The 19,252-nt window shown below is 37.3% G+C and overlaps 1 non-coding gene across 1 annotated transcript; it reads left to right on the forward strand.

Annotated features, from left to right (window-relative positions):
- The first annotated feature begins 11,193 nt into the window (after nt 1–11,193).
- LOC127116055 (small nucleolar RNA R71) lies at nt 11,194–11,300 on the forward strand. Its single transcript, XR_007801043.1, has one exon. It is a non-coding gene; the product is annotated as a small nucleolar RNA R71 (small nucleolar RNA).
- Nucleotides 11,301–19,252: the final 7,952 nt, after the last annotated feature.

The following is a 19,252-nucleotide window of genomic DNA, read 5'->3' on the forward strand; positions in this document are numbered from 1 at the left end:
GATGGGAAAAGAATGTACAAGTTATTATTTTTGTGTTTGGATGGATAACCATTGCCTACGTACCTTTACAGGATCAAAACCTCGTAGTTCGGCTAAAAGATTTCCAAAATATGAGTGGGTTCATTTTAAACAAAAGCCCTAAGGTCTTTCGTTATCCACGGGAGAAAACTCAACCTTATACAAACAACAAGTCCACCATGTGAGAAAAGCTTCAACTTGCTAGTGAGGGGTTAACCTTATAATAAGCAAGGAAGTCTTACAATTCAATCACTAAGGACAAAAGGTGAGATTAACATCAACCACTAAGATAATTGAGATCTATGGCTAATGTATGAAAACTTATCAAGAATGGACAAAGCCACAAAACGATTGAATGAGTGAAATTAACCAATTAGGATTTATTCACAAAAGATGGTCAAAGTCTGATTAGAATTCAATTCAAAAGAAGTATTATGAAAATGAAGTTTGAAAAGTCAAAGGCTTAAGGCCTAGGTTTCTAATTTGAAAAGAAATGAAAATATTTGCACAATAGTTTTTTTGGTTTTGGTTAACATGCAAATGGAGGTTTAAAGAGACAAAAAGTGGGAGGGTGAGGAAGTAAAACTTCTTAGATGTTCACCTCTTGAAATCATATGTAGATGATCCAAGTGATTCCTTTGGAATAGGCAATGAGCAATAAGCAAACAACAGAGAAAATGGATACCGGATGCCAATCAATGGACTTACACCAATCTCACAAAACAAAATGGATACGGATGCCAATCAATGGATTTACACCAATCTCCTAAACAAAACATGGATATCAGATGCGAATCAATGGACTTACACCAATCTCACAAAACAAAACCAAACATGGATACCAGCTGCCAATTACTGGACTTATACCAATCTCCAGAGAATGATCATAGGAAACAACTGCCAATAAATGGACTTACAATTGACTCCTCACATACAACAAACAAAACAAATGCAATAGGCAAGAGGAAACAAGTTGCCAATAAATGGTCTTACACTCGACTCCAAGGAAATAGGATGCCAATAAATGGTCTTAGTCCCAACTCCTTCCAGATCATAGGAAACAACTGCCAATAAATGGACTTACAATTGACTCCTCAATGGACAAACAAAGATGTCATAAAGATATGAACAATGATCATGAAATGATGTACAATTAATGATGATAAATGCACAGAGGCACACATAAGTAGATATGCACAGATGAATCAAGTAAGCAGACAAACAAGTCAATTAGCACACACTATATACAATCAATTAGGCTCAAACAAGGTTAGGCTTTACAGCCAACTGGAATGGGGTATTTTGTGCTCTTAACCCTAACATTGAGAGTTAGGGTGAAGCAGATGAAATGGAGATGAGGGGTGTACCTCATAGCTCTTATCCCTGGCCTGGGAGAGCTTTAAACAATAGAATGTGTGGGAGTTCAGAAAGTTGGAACTCTTCTCCACAAATGATTTGACTCTATAAGATCTTGGGTTAGTATTCACAATGCATCAACACATGGTGTGAGCAAGGTGAATGACACACTGAATAGCAGGAGATGGATTACACATCTCTTTTATCTGCCAATTGCCTCATAAGAGGACTTTTCCTGCTTGGCACAAATATAAACATACACAAGCATTGCCTCTTAAGGAGGACTTCAGACAGGTGCCTACCAATAACAGTAGGTCTTCCAGACTACATGAAGAAGATAGATTATACCTAAATGGTTAAGTAACCAAGCAAAGCAAAGTTCAAAATGAACTTAAAGCAACTTATGTACCTGTGGAAACATCAAACAAATCAGTACAAGACTCAGACAACCAAACAACAGTCAATAAGCAACAAACAATCCCAATGTACAAAAGATGTAAGCCAAAGGTCAAACTCAAATGAGTCAACATCAACCTACAAAACACACAAAGATTAGTAATCAAAGGCAAACATCAATGCTCAAGTGATGAAGCATCATCAATTATGGAACTTGGATGTTCAACCTGAAATCAAAGCTCAAATGTGAGAGGCAAACCACTAGGTCAAAGCCTAGGGTCAAAGATGGAGAAAAAATTCAAAGCAGAAGCTGAAATTTAACATGAATCAACTTCAAACACATCTTGAAACATTCCAAAAGGTCTCACATCAATATCATATACCAAAAGCATTTCATGATCAATTGAAGTTCAAGGCAATTTTAAAGCTCAAATGTGACCAACCAGAATGAAAAATCTCAATTAAATCAGAAATGATTCAAATAATTCCAACAAAATTCATGCTCAATCATAACATCCATAACATGTATCACACAAAAAATCAGGATAATTGGAGATCATTTGGCATGGCAAATACATCACATAAGTTGAACATCAAAAGGTGTGACACAAACTGTCACACCAACTTAACATGATCATAAAACAGAAATGATAATTGATAAAAATACCAAATCAACACCAAAATGTCAAGCAATATGTCTAGTTTCATCATGCAAATTTTCAGATTCATTGGATCAAAGACCAGCATTTCACAAATGTATAAGCATGGCAAGGTCAAAATAGCATATATGTTCAAACATTCTAGCACCAAAAAATTATCCAGCCAAGCACAACTTTTAAAATTATGATGATAAAAAACTAGAGAGAATCAGGATCACAATGCAAAAAATTGGAGTGAATTTGGATGAGTTTTCAAATTGTTATGATTTTTTTAAGATGAGGAAAAAATAAAAAAACATGAAGAGCATGGCATGTAATATATGGAGGGAAAGTGGAAAATAAGTGAAGCATTTGAAAAATGGTTGCAACGGGGAATCGAACTCGGAGCCAATTTGAAATGAAAGAAGCGCGTTGAATGAAACACGGTCGTTTCATTAATTGACCTGGCCTGGTCAATGCTGGCGTGGCTTAGTCAAACGCATATGAGCGAACCAAATTGCCAAACGAGCGCCTACGTGGACCAATGCATGAACAAACCCTAAAATAACACATGCAGCAACAGAAAAGCGTTTCTGATGGATTAAAACCGTTGCTTAAGCCAGAAACTCATATTCTTCATCGCGCATGCATGAACAGTGACAAATCATCAAGAACACCAAGAACAAATGTTCCAGAATTTAAAATTAAAGACATCATTGTGTAGATCCTTCAGCATAGATCAAAGATTCATGCATAGCTAAGCTTAACTCAAAGTAACAAGATCAAATCGAAGCAATCATCATTCATGCATGGAACTTTAAATCGACCTAACTCACTCAATAGTGCATGGAATTTCATGATTCAAAGCTCAGAGTGATCAGCATAAAGAGATCTACAATATCATCACAATAATTTTGAGAAATAAGAGAATCGATTCATAACCTCTTGAAGAGCAGAACTGGAAATCACGAGCTACAGGCCTTGGCAATGCTTTACAGTTTCTCTACAATGATTATTGAGGTGATTGGAAGGAAGATTGAGGCTCAATTGTGCTTGCATTCACCAAAATCTGAAATCACCATGGATATCCAAAGCTTCGAGCATGCTTCAATACTGCACCAATTCTCTTGATTCCACGTGCAAAGTTGATCAATAACACCTCAGGATCAAGAATCAAGCAATGGAAATGGCTTGGATGTGAAGAATTTTGAAGAAAGTTTGAGAGAAATTTTTTGGAAATTTGAGATCTATATCTGAATTTTTGTTGTTAATGCTGAAAACAGTGAGGTTTTGGTTTATATATGCCATGCTTAACCTGTTCTAATCATGCTTAAACCAATGTTAATTGTAATTAGCAAGTTATGGAGTGTAAGTGCAAATTGGTATTTCACCTTATGCATGAAGTGGATGCATGAACAGTGCACGAAAATCCATCTATTTTCACTTAAAATTCCATTTTGGAGCCAATGGTGATAGCAAAATGTTTAAACAATGCACAAAAATTTGAATTTCATGATTTCCTTCCAAAAATCCAATGAATTAGCAAATGCTCATATGATGATAATTCATGTCATGTAATGCATGGTTTGGAAAGTAGAGGTCAAAAGGAGAAGAATGCAAAAAGAGCCATCCATTTTGGAGCTTTGGTTGAGAAGTTATGCCCATTTGAAGTTCCATGCATAGTTTGCCATGTTTTGATCATATCTCCTTAACCATACATGAGAAATTGATGATCTTGGACTTTTTGGAAATGGGAGAGAAAGATCTAAAACTTTAATGTTCAACAAAATTTCATTTGAAGCCTTTTTAATGATGTAATTTGAAGTTGAAGTTAGGCTAAAACCTTTCCATTTTTGGCAAATTCAAATTATAGGTCACTTTCTATTTTTGGAAAGTTTTGACCTGACTTTAAATTCTTCAATGTTGATGTTTGAAATGTCAAATGAGACTTGTTTGAACATGAATGAATTATTTCTAATCACTTCCCACCTCCAAATCCACAGTTGACTTGGCAGTTGACTTTCTAGGTCTTCAGATGACCTGGCCATGTTCTGATGAAATTCAAGCCTCTACCACTTGGGATTTTGCTTCAAAATGATATCATAGCTCATATGAACTCTTGATAATGATTGTGGGGTCCAAATTCTCAAGAATGGCCACCATCTATTGCTCAATGACTGCCTTTGACTGCTTTGACCTGTGATTGCTTCATCTGCAAGACAAAGGTTAAATGACATATTTTTGTATTTTTGGTTAGTGGTAAAAGAAAAGCAATGACATACAAATGCAAAACATGCTTGGTGATCAAGAATCACTCTCAAAAAGATAACCCATCCATAGGGAAGGAAGCAAGGTGCACAATGATCCTTGAGGCAATGCAATGAAATGATATGATGCCATGAGGGGTCTTAGGGATAAAATTGGGGTCTTACATAGATAAAAATAGAAATACTAATGTACGGTAGTAGTTTATATAGTATCCAAATGCGATAATGTAAAATGAGTAATGCAAATACGATAAATATATGAAAGAGGAATAAAGTGAAATGGTGAGATCAGGTATTAGGGTGGTCGTCTTCCTGAGTGGATTCACGGAGCACGGCTATCTCCTGCCTGAGCTCGGCGATCTCCTGATATAGACAATCGGCTTCAGTAGCGTGGGTGAGATCAGACACTCCAATCTGTAAAGTTAGGTCCGCCACTTCCTGTCTAAGCGCTGCAATCTCTCTACGGCACTCAGCAATCTGGGTGCGTATGTCGGGTGTCTGCAATGAATGATTATTAGAGAGAACAGTGATTCTAGGAGATGGTGGTGCAGGTGTGTATTCAGCAACTGGGGGCGATCTCGGCTCCTCAACGGTCTCTCCTTGGCCCTCTAGAGCATAACTCCAATTCGCTAGATCATGCACATTGGTCATCATAGGGTCTGGCAATGTGAAGTAATGGATGGCCTCACTGTCGACTAGCAATCGGAACTGACATGGGTGGAAAGAGGCTCTCCTCATCAATCCTCTGGTCAAACAGAAATCGATGTCCATGGTAGTATATCCACAGTAGGTCCGAAGATGCAACAGCTTGCGAGATAGACCCAAAGCGACAGCAATCTGTGTGACGATTCCACCAACATGGATGACTCCTTCGGTGGATCTAGAGATACCGCTGAGATTATTCAATAAAAAGTTCCCACATGCTACTGGGCGAGACTGGGATGCGCAAAATAATAGGAAGATCTCCTCTTCACTCAGTAGAGTCTCTGCATCCTGTCTTCCCAAGAAGGAATGTGCTAATATCATCTGAAAATATCTGAAGGCTGGGTTATGTATGACATAAGATAACTGTGTAGATGGATCCTGGCTTCCGCCGCCTGATATATCACTCCAAAACTTCTCCACTTCCTTACCCAGGAAATATCCCAAAGGTGTCTCCGGGATAGCATCAGGAGTAGTCTGGAAACCTAATAAGTCGCCAAACTCTTTCTGGCTGAAGGAGTACTCAACTCCAAAAAGCCTGAAAGCAGCATACCCATCTGGTCTAGAATATGGGTCGTAGTCGAATGAACTCAGGAACTCCAAAGTCAGGTTCCTATATGTGTTGCTCAAGTCATCAGCAAATTCGTCCCAGTGGAGCTGGTGGCTAAGGAATCGGATACTAGGCTCGATACCCAGTGCCTCCATACAATGCTGATCAGGGTAAGGTGTGGGTGCCATAGGACGCTGGTATAAAGCAATGTAGCGCTCCCTCTGAGCATTGTCTCTATAGGCGACATACATGTCATCAAAACCCTGCATCCTATAAAAGTTAGGAAAGTGATCCTGAAAATACAAACCATTCAAACTTTAGTCTCAATGCAAAATAAGAGAAAATAAAATAAAAATAAAAATAAATGTAAATAAATGCGAGAAAAAAGTAAAATGAAAAGAAAAACCATGGGTTGCCTCCCACACAGCGCTTGTTTAACGTCATTAGCTTGATGGTTAGAATTTATACACCTGTAGTAGTGGTAATTGGTGGATCAATCAGGGTGTGGCTTGAGTAGTATGTTGGAATGTCTCCTCCTTCGTAGAGCTTCAGTCTTTGTCCATTTACAAGGAATGGACTACAGGTATCGTTCTTGATTTCTACGGCTCCGGATCTCAGAATCTTGGATACTTCGAAGGGACCAGTCCATCTTGAACGTAGCTTTCCAGGGAAAAGTCGTAACCTAGTGTTGAAAAGGAGAACAGAATCGCCTACATTGAAGTTTTTCTTTACTATTCTTTTGTCATGATAGGCTTTTGTCCTCTCTTTATATATTTTTGCATTTTCGTAGGCAGATTGCCTAAGCTCTTCTAATTTATGAATGTCCAGGATACGCTTTTCTCCAGCGGCTAAGTAGTCTAAATTCAAAGTTTTAATGGCCCAATAGGCCTTATGCTCTAACTCGAATGGTAAGTGAAAGATTTTCCATAAACTAGTTGGTAAGGAGTAGTTCCTATAGGGGTTTTGAAAGAGGTTCTATAGGCCCATAATGCTTCTTGAAGCTTCTGAGACCAGTCTCTCCTAGAAATAGAAACAGTTTTCTCTAGGATCTGTTTTATCTCCCTATTAGATACTTCTACTTGGCCACTAGTTTGTGGATGGTATGGTGTTGCTACTCTATGCCTAACTCCATATTTTCTTAAAAGTTTGTCAAATATTCTCGATATAAAGTGTGATCCTCCATCGCTTATGACTAAACGTGGTGTTCCAAATCTAGGGAATATATAGTTTTTAAATAATTTGATTACTACCCTAGTGTCGTTTGTGGGTGCAGCTATAGCTTCAATCCACTTAGACACATAGTCTACAGCTACTAAGATATACCTATTTCCTAAGGATGGTGGAAAAGGTCCCATGAAATCTATACCCCATACGTCGAAGAGTTCTACTTCCTGAATGTTTCTTAGAGGCATTTCATCACGTCTTGAAATGTTTCCAGTGCGTTGGCATCTGTCGCATTTGACAATGTAAGCATAGACATCACGCCACATGGTAGGCCAGAATAGGCCAGCTTGAAGAATCTTGGCGTATGTCTTAGAGGTGCTCGCATGTCCACCATAAGGTGCAGAATGACAATGCTCGATAATATTATTTACTTCTTCTTCTGGGACACAACGGCGAAAGATGCCATCTTTACCCCTTTTGAAAAGGAGCGGTTCGTCCCAATAGAAGTTTCTCACATCGTGGAAGAATTTCTTCTTGCGGTAGTAGTCAAGATCAGGGGGTACTATATCAGCAGCTAGGTAATTGATGAAATCTGTATACCAGGGTACGTTATTTATTGCTAAGGAATTTTGGGAATGCTCATAAGGATCTAGGTTATTTGCTTCAATGGTTTCTACTTTAGCTATCAGTCTATCATAGGCGAAATCATCATTTATGGGTATTAGTTCAAGTTTTAGATGTTCTAGCCTAGAAAGGTGATCGGCCACTACATTTTCAGTGCCTTTTTTATCTCTTATATCTAAATCAAACTCTTGTAGTAATAGAATCCATCGGAGTAACCTGGGCTTGGCATCTTTTTTACTTAATGGATAACGAATGGCAGCATGATCGGTGTAAACAACAATTTTTGCTCCTACTAGATAAGATCTAAATTTGTCTATAGCGAAAACTACAGCGAGTAATTCTTTTTCGGTTGTTGCGAAATTAAGTTGGGCAGCATCTAGGGTTCTACTGGCATAATAGATGGCATGTAACTTTTTATCTTTTCTTTGTCCTAGAACGGCTCCAACTGCATAATCACTAGCATCGCACATTATCTCAAAAGGTTCCAACCAATCGGGCGGTTTCATAATGGGTGCTGAGATTAATGCTTGCTTTAAAAGATTAAATGCGTCATTACATTTTTCGTCGAAAATGAATTCAGCATCTTTCATTAAAAGTCCGGTTAACGGTTTAGTTATTTTGGAGAAGTCCTTAATAAAACGCCGGTAGAATCCAGCGTGTCCAAGAAAGCTTCGGACTTCTCTGATTGTTTTTGGTGGTTTTAGGTTTTCTATAACTTCTATTTTAGCTTTATCTACCTCTATACCTTTTTCAGAAACTATATGTCCTAAAACTATTCCTTCGGTCACCATGAAATGACATTTTTCCCAATTTAGCACGAGGTTCACCTCCACGCATCTCTCCAGGATTTTCTCAAGGTTAGCAAGACAATTGTGGAAATCGAATCCGCAAACCGAGAAATCATCCATAAACACTTCCATGATACCATCTACGTAATCTGCAAAGATTGACATCATGCAGCGTTGGAAAGTAGCTGGGGCGTTACAGAGGCCGAAAGGCATTCGTCTGTAGGCAAAAGTTCCATAGGGGCATGAAAAGGTAGTTTTTTCTTGATCTTCGGGGTGAATAGGTATTTGGAAGAATCCAGAGTATCCATCTAAATAACAGAAGTAAGAGTGTCTGGCTAGACGCTCCAACATCTGGTCTATAAATGGTAAAGGGAAATGATCCTTCCTAGTTGCTTTATTTAATTTTCTATAATCTATACACATCCGCCATCCTCCTTCTAAACGTTTTGCTACATGTTCGCCTTTATCATTTTGCACGACTGTGATGCCTCCCTTTTTAGGTACTACATGCACAGGGCTCACCCACTTACTATCCGAGATCTGATAGATTATACCTGCCTCAAGCAACTTAAGAACTTCCTTCTTAACAACATCACTCATTATAGGGTTTATTCTTCTCTGATTCCCTAGAGGGTTTTGAATCTTCTTCGAGCGAGATTCGATGCATGCATACGGATGGGCTTATACCTTTCAGGTCAGAGATATTATATCCTAAGGCTGAGGGATATCTTCGTAAAACGTCTAAAAGTTGGTTCGTTTCCTCTTGGCTCAAGGTAGCACTGACTATAACTGGACGGTTCATCTTTTCATCGAGGAACTCATATCTCAGGTTCTTAGGCAGTTCCTTAAGTTCTAAGGTTGGTTTCTTAGGGCATGGTATAAGATCTGGAGTAAGGGATAAACATTCGTAAAGGTTATCATCGATGTAAGGTTCTTTAAAGTCATCATCTTCCTTTATGGGGGTTGATGGTAACTTAATTGTTTTTATAATTTCTTTTTGTTCTAATTCTCTAACACATTCATCAATGATATCTAAGGCATAACACGAGTCTCCCATCACAGGTGCCATAAGAAATTTCGAAAGTATAAATTCTATTTTCTCGTCGCCTACCTCAAATGTCAACTTTCCTTTCTTGACATTTATTATGGCTCCTGCAGTTGATAAGAATGGTTTACCTAGAATAATTGGTATATCATTGTCCTCTTTGATGTCCATGACGACAAAATCAGTAGGGATAAACAGCTGACCTATCCTAACAGGAACATCTTCTAAAATGCCTATCGGATATTTGACAGATCTATCGGCTAACTGAAGTGACATCTTAGTGGGTTGTAATTCTCCTAAATTTAATCTCTTACAAACTGCTAGAGGCATTAAGCTCACACTAGCTCCTAAGTCTAGAAAAGCTTTTTGGATTACATGATTACCCAAAAGGCAAGGAATGGAGAAATTTCCAGGATCTTTATCTTTCTTTGCTAATTTGTCCTCGGAAATAGCATTACATTCCAAAGGCCTCGGATCGTCAAGTCTACGTTTGTTGGTATGGATGTCTTTCAGAAACTTTGCATAAGAAGGTATTTGGGTGATGGCTTCTGTGAAAGGGATTTCTACATGAAGTTTTTCTATAACTTTAATAAATTTTTGGTACTGTTTATTGATTTGGGTTTGTTTGAGTCTTTGCGGATATGGTATAGGTCGTTTATATGGCGGGGGTAGTACATAAATTTTATCTTTAGGTTCTTCTCCTTTCTCTCGACCATCCTGGTTTTCAGATTCCTCTGGTTCCTTTACTTCGTCCGGGGGTTTGGTACATTCCTTAGAAGTTTCGGGTTCACTTAATCTTGGGTTTGGTGGTTCATCATAAGCGTTCCCACTTCGTAGGGTAATGGCATTGGCTTGTCCTCTCGGATTTTGTTGAGGTTGTCCAGGGAATTGTCCTCCAGGTGTAGTCTGAGGGGCTTGGTTTAAAGCTACCTGAGAGATCTGGGTTTCAAGCATCTTGGTATGAGTAACTATTTGGTCAACCTTGGTTCCTAACTGAGTAATCAATTCGTTAACATGAATGTTTTGGTTCATGAACTCCTTGTTTTGTTGGGTTTAAGCGGTGATAAAATTTTCCATAATTTTCTCAAGGCTCGGCTTTGGTGGTACAGGTTGCATATGTTGATTTGATCTAGGGGCTTGATAACTAGGTCTCGGAGGTGCATTATTTTGAATAGGGTTATTGTTTTTATAGGAGAAGTTAGGGTGATTCCTCCATCCAGGGTTATAGGTATTCGAATATGGGTTCCCTTGGGTGTAGTTCACTTGCTCGGAGTGGGTTTCGTTTAATAGACTGCATTCTGCGGATTGGTGTCCTTGGGTTCCACATATCTCACAATCCGACGAAACTGCGGCTACAGTATTCGAGTTTATGCACATATGCTCGACCTTAAGGGCTAATGCGTCCATTTTAGCTTGCATCATGTCTATAGAGCTTAGTTCATGCACTCCTCCTTGGGCTTCCTTCTTCTCAACTGTCGCTCGTTCGACTCCCCATGATTGATGGTTTTGAGCCATGTCTTCAATGAGGGCACTAGATTCAGGGTAAGGTTTGTTCATCAGAGCACCGCCTGCGGCAGCGTCGATGGTCATCTTTGTGTTGTAATGAAGTCCATTATAGAAGGTTTGAATGATTAACCAATTTTCTAAGCCATGATATGGGCATGCTCGTAACAACTCTTTATATCTCTCCCAAGCTTCGAACAACGATTCTCCTTGGTTTTGGGTAAATCTAGTTATATGGTTTCGAAGAATGGCGGTCTTACTCGGGGGAAAATATCTAGCAAGAAAAACTCTTCTAAGGTTATCCCAAGTCGTAATGGAATTGGGTGGAAGGGAATCTAACCATGATAGAGCTTTATCTCTGAGGGAAAAAGGAAATAATCTTAAACGTATTGCCTCAGGAGAAGCTCTATTGGTTTTAAAAGTATCTGCTAATTGAAGAAATATTTTTAAATGTTGGTTTGGGTTCTCGGTAGCGAGACCCGCGAATTGTCTCTGTTGCACTAGTTGCAACAAGGATGGTTTAAGTTCAAAATTATTGGCTGGGATGATTGGGTTTACTATACTAGAACTAGGTTCTTCGTTAGATGGTTGAGCGAAGTCCTTAAGAGGTCTTTGGTTTTGATCTTCGGCCACAGCTCTCTTAATTCTATGAAAGAATAAATGTGCGCGAGCGTAACGTTCAGGTTCCGCCAAAGGGTTTACTAAACTTAAACTTCCGGTTCTGCGAGTTCTTCGCAACAACCGGCGGGAAGTAACCTAAGTCTAAACGATATAACAACAGGAAAATGAAATTTGATGAAATTGGTCCCCGGCAACGGTGCCAAAAACTTGATGCGTTGTAAATCTTGATGTTCACAAGTGTACGAACGCGTTAGAGTAATATAAAAGATTATCGAACCACAGAGACCAAGTGTCAATCTATCGTTATCTATTGTTATGGTATTTATCAAAGGCAATTAAAATAGGTGTTTTTGTAGTGTGCAATTGAAAAGTAAAGTTTTAAAATAAATTTAATTAATAAAGACAGGGTCGAATGTAATTCACATAATTAAATGATAATCCAAGTACTTGCTAATAGAACTACTTATGGGCAATGTTTCCTACTTTGAAAAGAACTAATTTAACAGGAACTGTCGCTTTCGCGTATTTAGAACCGAGTTGTACTCCCTAATCAAACCCTCTTATTGTCACTTATAAAAAGGCGCACATTGTGTTAGAGTAGTAAACCTATTTTTAAGAAATATAGTATCTTGACTAAGTTGAAAAGTATTATAACCTGGATTTCTTAACCAAAAGAGGTTCTCACGAACCAGACTCTAAACTTATAAACGCGTCCGAAAATAGTTTCAAAATCTCTTTTCTTCTTGATGTTAAAAACTCCTAATGAACTAGACAAAGCGCTTTCGCTGTTTTTGAAATAGTTAAAAACAATTAAGTTTAAAAAGACGTTGGACGGCTTTCGATCTTACCCAACGGAATTGAAGTGCGGGAAAACTTAATTTGAAAGTTAAAATAGCCCTTTAAGTGTTTCTACGAACAATTGTACGGATTACTGGTTTAATTACGATCCTTACATTCTAGCCTTATAAATTTAGCTGGACATGGTAAAGTAAAAGTGCATTAAAATAAATAAAAGTAGTGCGAGTGCGGAAAGTAAATAATTTAAAGCGAGTGCGGGAAATAAATAAAAGTAATGCGAGTGCGGAAAATAAATAATTTAAAGCGAGTGCGAGAAATAAATAATTTAAAGCGAGTGCGGAAAATAAATAAAGTAAAGGCGACTGCGGGAAATAAATAAAGTAAAGGCGAGTGCGGGAAATAAATAAAGTAAAGGCGAGTGCGGGAAATAAATAAAGTAAAGCGAGTGCGGGAAATAAATAAAGTAAAGGCGAGTAATAAAAACCTGCTCCAATCAGAGAGTTGAGTAAATTGCAATGCGGAAAAGAAAATGGCGGCAGGATTAACTTCCTTCCAAAGTGCTCCAAACTCGAGTACAGACTCTATCACAGACTCAATTACACAATTGTGGTAACACTCCAATGTGAAGCGATTACCACTTTATAAAACTGAATATATGCCTAAGTGAAACAAAGTTGCTTCTGATTTCGCCTTGTTCCAACGTTCGGATCTTCGTCTGCTCTAAGTTTGGGTGATTGTAAAACTGAATTCGCGTTTCTATTTATAAGCAAATAAAAAAGGTGGATTTTACTTGGATGCCCTTCAACTTGAAAATAGAGGAAACCGTTTTCCTCTTGTGGCGCCCGCCACAAGGCCATGGCGCCCGCCACAAGCACAAAGTGGGGCGCCTTAGTGGAAGTGGTGGGAAAATGTGGGAGTTGATGGAAGTTTGAATTGGACACGTCATGGCTTGGACTGTGGCGCCCGCCATTGGGTAGGCCATAAGAGCAAAAATGCTGATTTTTAGGGTTTTTGGCTCTTTTTCGCTCCTTTTCTCGATCGGGGCTCCTATTAAGGTAAAAACCTGAAAACAAAGGAAAACACAGTAATAACACAATAAAACGATAATAAAATAACTAGAATGCATGCGAAATCGGAGTCGAAAATACGTAAATTTTAGTGTGATCAGTGTTGCATTGTCCCCTAGTGAGTTTTGTCTCCCTGTCAGATCCCCGTCAAGTTTGTCTCCAACAGTATCAGATTTGCAGCTTGTTTGCGCATATTGTGTCTCTTGCAGCGTCTTCTTCATAAAGTTCGAGCAGTTTTTTTCATATCATAAGCATTGTGCGGCATCTTAGGACCAAAAATCGGGTCTTCTGTATTTAAGTCTTTTGAATCCTGTCGATACGAAGATTTTCAGTCTTCATATAGAAAAAACTTAAATATGGGCAGCTGTCATACCCTAATTTTACCCCTATCATTTGCATTTCAACCACGATCACAAGCATGGTATCCTCCTGATCTCCACCTCTTTGGGTTTGCCTTTGTAGGAGATCATCAAACACCCTTTATGTTTTATTTCACCTTTTTACTTGCTTGCATTCTAACTTTTCTAACCTTATTCAAAATAGAAAAATATGTGTTGTTTCCTTTTTCTTATTGTACAAGGTAGGGACTTGCGATCAAGGGATCAAGTATGGTTTCTAAATCAAGGCTTTCCTTCCCAAGGTCAAAGCTTAGTCAAAAAGAGGGCCACAAGAGATTCTATTTCAAGGCATGACCTATAATCTTAGGTCACATTCCTGTCAAGCTTCATTCAATATCATTTGATCAAGAGAAGTTCAAATTTGGTGCAAGTTTTCAAAGTTGATCCAAGCTTGGTTCATATGTTTATTTCCACGCCATCTCTATCCAATTTTCAAGCAACTATCAACAATATTCAAAGGGCAATAAGGTTTCCTTCATTTTGTATTCAAGTGTTCATCATTAGGCCTTTGGGTGCAATAAATCACAAGTTCGCACATGTTTGGGTGACATAAAAAATCAAGTATGGCATGCCATATGGTCCAAACACCATAAATCTCTCATTTCTCAACATTTTTTTAATCTACTTCGATCCAAATGTCACATTTCAACTCCTCTACAACTTTTTTTCAAGGGTCAAACATCAATTTTGTCTCTAAGTCTATCAATTTTTGAATTTTCCAAGATGCCCATGTGTGCACAAAAGTAGGTCCAAGACCTGGTCGACCTAGTGCCTGACCTAGAATTTCAGGTCACAACCCCAACTTTCCATCCATGCCATTTTCAACTCAAGCACTTTTTTGATGTGATTCTTTTTGCATATGATTATTCACCATGAGGAGATCATTTGGCACAAAGGATATCTTAAAACGCATGAGTAAATCTCATTTGGCGTAAGCTCCAACATGGTACCATGAACTCTATTCTTGCGCAAGTTTTAGGTCATGAATTTCATGCCCTCCTCAATCTGGAACCATATGCATATGTGAAACCTTTTTTACAAAGCAAAACACTTCAGAACAAATGCAAAACGACTAGTTTTAAGTGCCAATTCACGTATTTCATGTCTCACTTCACATGCTTTGCAAATCATCAAAAGTCTGACCTAATTCACACGAATTGGCCTCCATTTCACATGCACCATGATCTCATCTCATTTCCTATAAATAGAGGAAGCTTTTGCCTTCACTTGCAAGATTTTATAGCCAAAGAAACTCTGAAACCATTTGAACCCGATACCTTAAAAAACCAGTTAACCATTTCTTCGATTCAAGCTCTTTGAGCTTCAAATCTTCACCCAGAATCATTCATCGGCACCTTCTGAAGCTGACTGGAGCATTTCCTTGACTTAAAACTCCTTGGACCCATAATTCTAAATCCACCATTGTTAACCTCTAAAGCTTCAATGGGAAAGGTAGATACGAGTTACATTTCTGAGCAAATAAGTTACTAGTGTGTTCGTGATTCACTGATCAAAAGCCTTCAACTACCTTTAATTTATTCTTCGTATTCATCACTTAATTTTACTTTGAAGAACTAGGGTTCTTCGTGTTCTTGAGCAAATTCTCTTTGCTTAGAGACAATCAATGACTCTGAAGTAAAGAGACATGAACGATGATGTGTTGTGAAGCTAACTCCATGCTTGGGTGTTGCTAAAAACATGAGTTCATGATTTACAAAAATTAAGCAAAGGTTGAAGATGAAGTCTTGTTCGCACGCCTTGGTTTCGAAACATTTGAATCCAGCCAATCACATTCTTCCACGCTCTTCTTTTAAAATTTAGTAGTCGTTGGTGCCCTAACTTCTTTTTCTTTTATTTTATTTTATTTCTTTTCTTTCCAATTTAATTTATCACTCATTTTTAATCCATTTTGCTCCAAAAATTTTGCACAAAGTTTTTAAAAATATTTTGCTTTACATAATTTTTAAAATCATTTTTGCATTTATTTATATTTTTTTTTCTTTTTAATTTTTAATTTTAATTTTCAATTTATTTTTTTATCATTTTCAAACATTTTGAGATCCAACTTTTGAGATCTAATTACTTATATTTTTCTTCACTTTCTCTAATTTTTTCAACCATTTCTTTTATATTTTGGTGCTTGATTTGAATTTTCTCTATAATTTCTTTTTTAATCAATTTTAAAATCTTTTTTTGATTAATTTTTGTACAACTTGTTGTTTGAGATTGAGTTGTTGATTTGGTTGATCAATGCTTCTACATTTTAAGTCATCCATAGATGGACTTTTAGGTTGATTCAATCTTCTCTAATTTAATATGTTGATAGATGATCATCTGATCATATTTTTGGAACTTTGAGTTAGTGATAGATTATCCCTAGACTGTGCCATATGTTTGGGTCTTTTGACTTGTTTTATAGTGGATCCTAAGTCAAACACTTGAGTTTTCTTTTTATTTTACCTTTTGTTTTGAACAATTGTGTGTCATGCCTTGAGAGTTTGACTTGGTATCAATACTCTAACATGATTTCCACATACATTATTTGCCTCAAGATCTAACATCTAACCTCTAACATATAACACCTAACTTTACATTTATGCTCTTTACATTTATGTCATTTACATTAATGTCATTTACATTCTTGCCTTTTAATTTTCCTTGTTTTGCTTTCTTATTTCAAAAGAAAAAAAACATGATAAAAATGGCTAAGACCCTAAAAAGCTTGAATCTAATCTTGTGGGCTTTGTGTTACTATCCCTTGCTTAAGGAGTATTTGGATTTTGGACCTTAAGACTTAGTGCTTTCCTTTGCTTGGAGTTGATTTGACACTTTATGATTCATCTGAAACCTTGTGATCCCTTTGGATCCTTTGATCTTCGATTCAAAACTTGGATGTTTCCTTGTGGATTTTGTTACCTCATTCATCTGATCATGTGCTTATTCATCTTGTAGATTAATCCAAAGGGAAATGAATGCTTATTTTGACCAATGTCAAATGCTTGCTACATCTTATGGTTAGTACACTTCTGCACACAAAGATTTTCTCTTGGGCTACCTTACAATGAGACCTTTTATTTCATGTCATTTACTTTATGCTTTAGGATAGTCTCTTCTTCTCCTTCCCACCTCTTCAATTTTCAAAACTTCTCCCTAATTCAAAAACTTCTTGTTTTCAAACTTCACACTTTTTCTTAATAAACTTTGACTTTGTCAAGTGATCCGGGAAATATTTTTCTCAATAAATGCTAAAAACACTTAAGCATACTTAAACTCTTTTCAAACTTTTAAAAAATACAAACCTCATCAAACTCATTTGTGTGCCTTTGTGCACTTTCTTTTAAGAGCCTTTTTTTTTGGAAAAGATTGGATATTAGTCTATTCTTACAGTGATGCAAACCACTATACTTCTACAATATGTTGAGAATTGATTGACATTTTCCACTTGAATGTTGAGACGTGCTTGTGAGAAAGTCCAAGTAAAAGTTCTCCATGTCAAGATGATGCAAATGCTCATTTCTTTATACTTGTAGGTAGTAAGTTGAGTTTTCCACTTGAATACGACAAAATGTATTTTCAAATTAAAATCAATCAACAAATAACCCGGTTTTTTCATAAACACAGATTTGCAAGTGGTTCATATGGAACACCATAGATGTGAGGGGTACTAATATCTTCCCTTTGCACAACCAACCCATGTATTCAGATTTCTATTTTGTTTTACCCTTTTATGGGTTTTGTTAGACCTTTTCACATTCCCTTTGGAGACAATAAAGTTCGGTGGTGACTCTTGCTTTTCTGAGTTAAGTTAATCAATATTAATCTCAAATTTTTCTTGTTGTGACACTAGCTTAGATGGAACTCCTGAATAAAAGAAGGGTAGAAAGAAACCTTAATGAAGCCAATAAATCCAGGTTAATTCTTGAAATATGATTTCCACAGAGAAGGACATGCAAATGGAAAGTGTTCTCCCGAAGGCTCAAGTGAAAATGTTCAATTTGCAAATTTCCAAAAGAATAATACCTAATCCAACACCTACAATCCATGTTGGAAAGATCATCCCAAATTTAAATGGAGAAAAAATCAAACCTTGAATGCTAATCAAGGTACTCAATATGCACAACAAACTCCATTCTAGAGGAAACCTTCATTGCTTGAAGAAACTCTTAACAAATCCATTCAGGTAACTCAAAGCAACTTTGATCAGGTAAATAAGTAACATGAGACCATGAGCAAGAACTATGAAACATGAATAAAAAATCTAGATATGCAGATCCGGGAACTATCTGGATAAGTAGCCTCAATACCAAGTTTTAGTAAAGGGTTTATTGGTAACACTCTTGAAAATCCAAATAATGAGACTTATAAAGCCATAGAGGTAGGATATGGAGTAGAATCAAGTCAAAGAGAGGATAAAATATGCGAAGAAGTATGGGATGTGGAAGAAGAGGTAGAAGTGCAAAAATAAAAAGAGGTGAGTGAAAAAATGAGTGACTATTATATGTGTGGGGGGGGAGGGGGGTACACTTGATAGTTCTAAACTACCCTACTATGTCAAACCGCCGTATTCAAGAAAAAGAAGAAGAAAAAGAACCATTGATTGTCTCTAATTGTTAGAAAAATCAATTGTTAATGGACAAGATGGTCTTCAAAGGACTCACTATAAACCATCAAATCATTAAGGAAAACAATAACAAATTTCCATAAAAAAAATTTAAAGACTTGATCTATAAGGTCTTGGAAAGATGCGAAGGCATTGGTAAGCTCAAAGGGGATGACCAAGTACTCGAAGTGGCCATTGGGTGTCTTGAAAATTGTCATGTGTTCCTCTCCAAGAGCCATGTACAATTGGTTGTACCTAGAATGCATGTCTAGCTTAGAAAAATAGTTTATCCCTGGAGCTCATCCTTTATCGTTACTTCATTGAGCTTACGAAAATCAACACAAAGGCGCCAAGAGCCATCCTTTTTGGGAACTAAGTTAGTGGGAGATTCAAATGGGTTGTTGTTGTGTGAATTCCCACAAAATAAGGCTCAAGGATTTCAACCATTAAATACCATAGTTAAATTACAATAAATCAAAGGTAACACAATGACATCTGCAATGAATTGTGCTTGTTGTAGATGCCACTTAAATTTGCAACATATGAAAGCAACCTCCAATTTATGGCCTCCCCCTCACGTGAAAACTAAAGGTGAAATTGTTGAGAATGTATCAAGTGTTAGTAGTATGGATAGTAGTCCCACATTGATTTAAAATGTGGAGACTTGAGCATTTATAAGTGAGAGAATCCACCCACTTATCACCTTAAGGTTTTGGG

Source organism: Lathyrus oleraceus, chromosome 1 (assembly GCF_024323335.1).
Source record: "Lathyrus oleraceus cultivar Zhongwan6 chromosome 1, CAAS_Psat_ZW6_1.0, whole genome shotgun sequence".
NCBI lineage: Eukaryota > Viridiplantae > Streptophyta > Magnoliopsida > Fabales > Fabaceae > Lathyrus > Lathyrus oleraceus.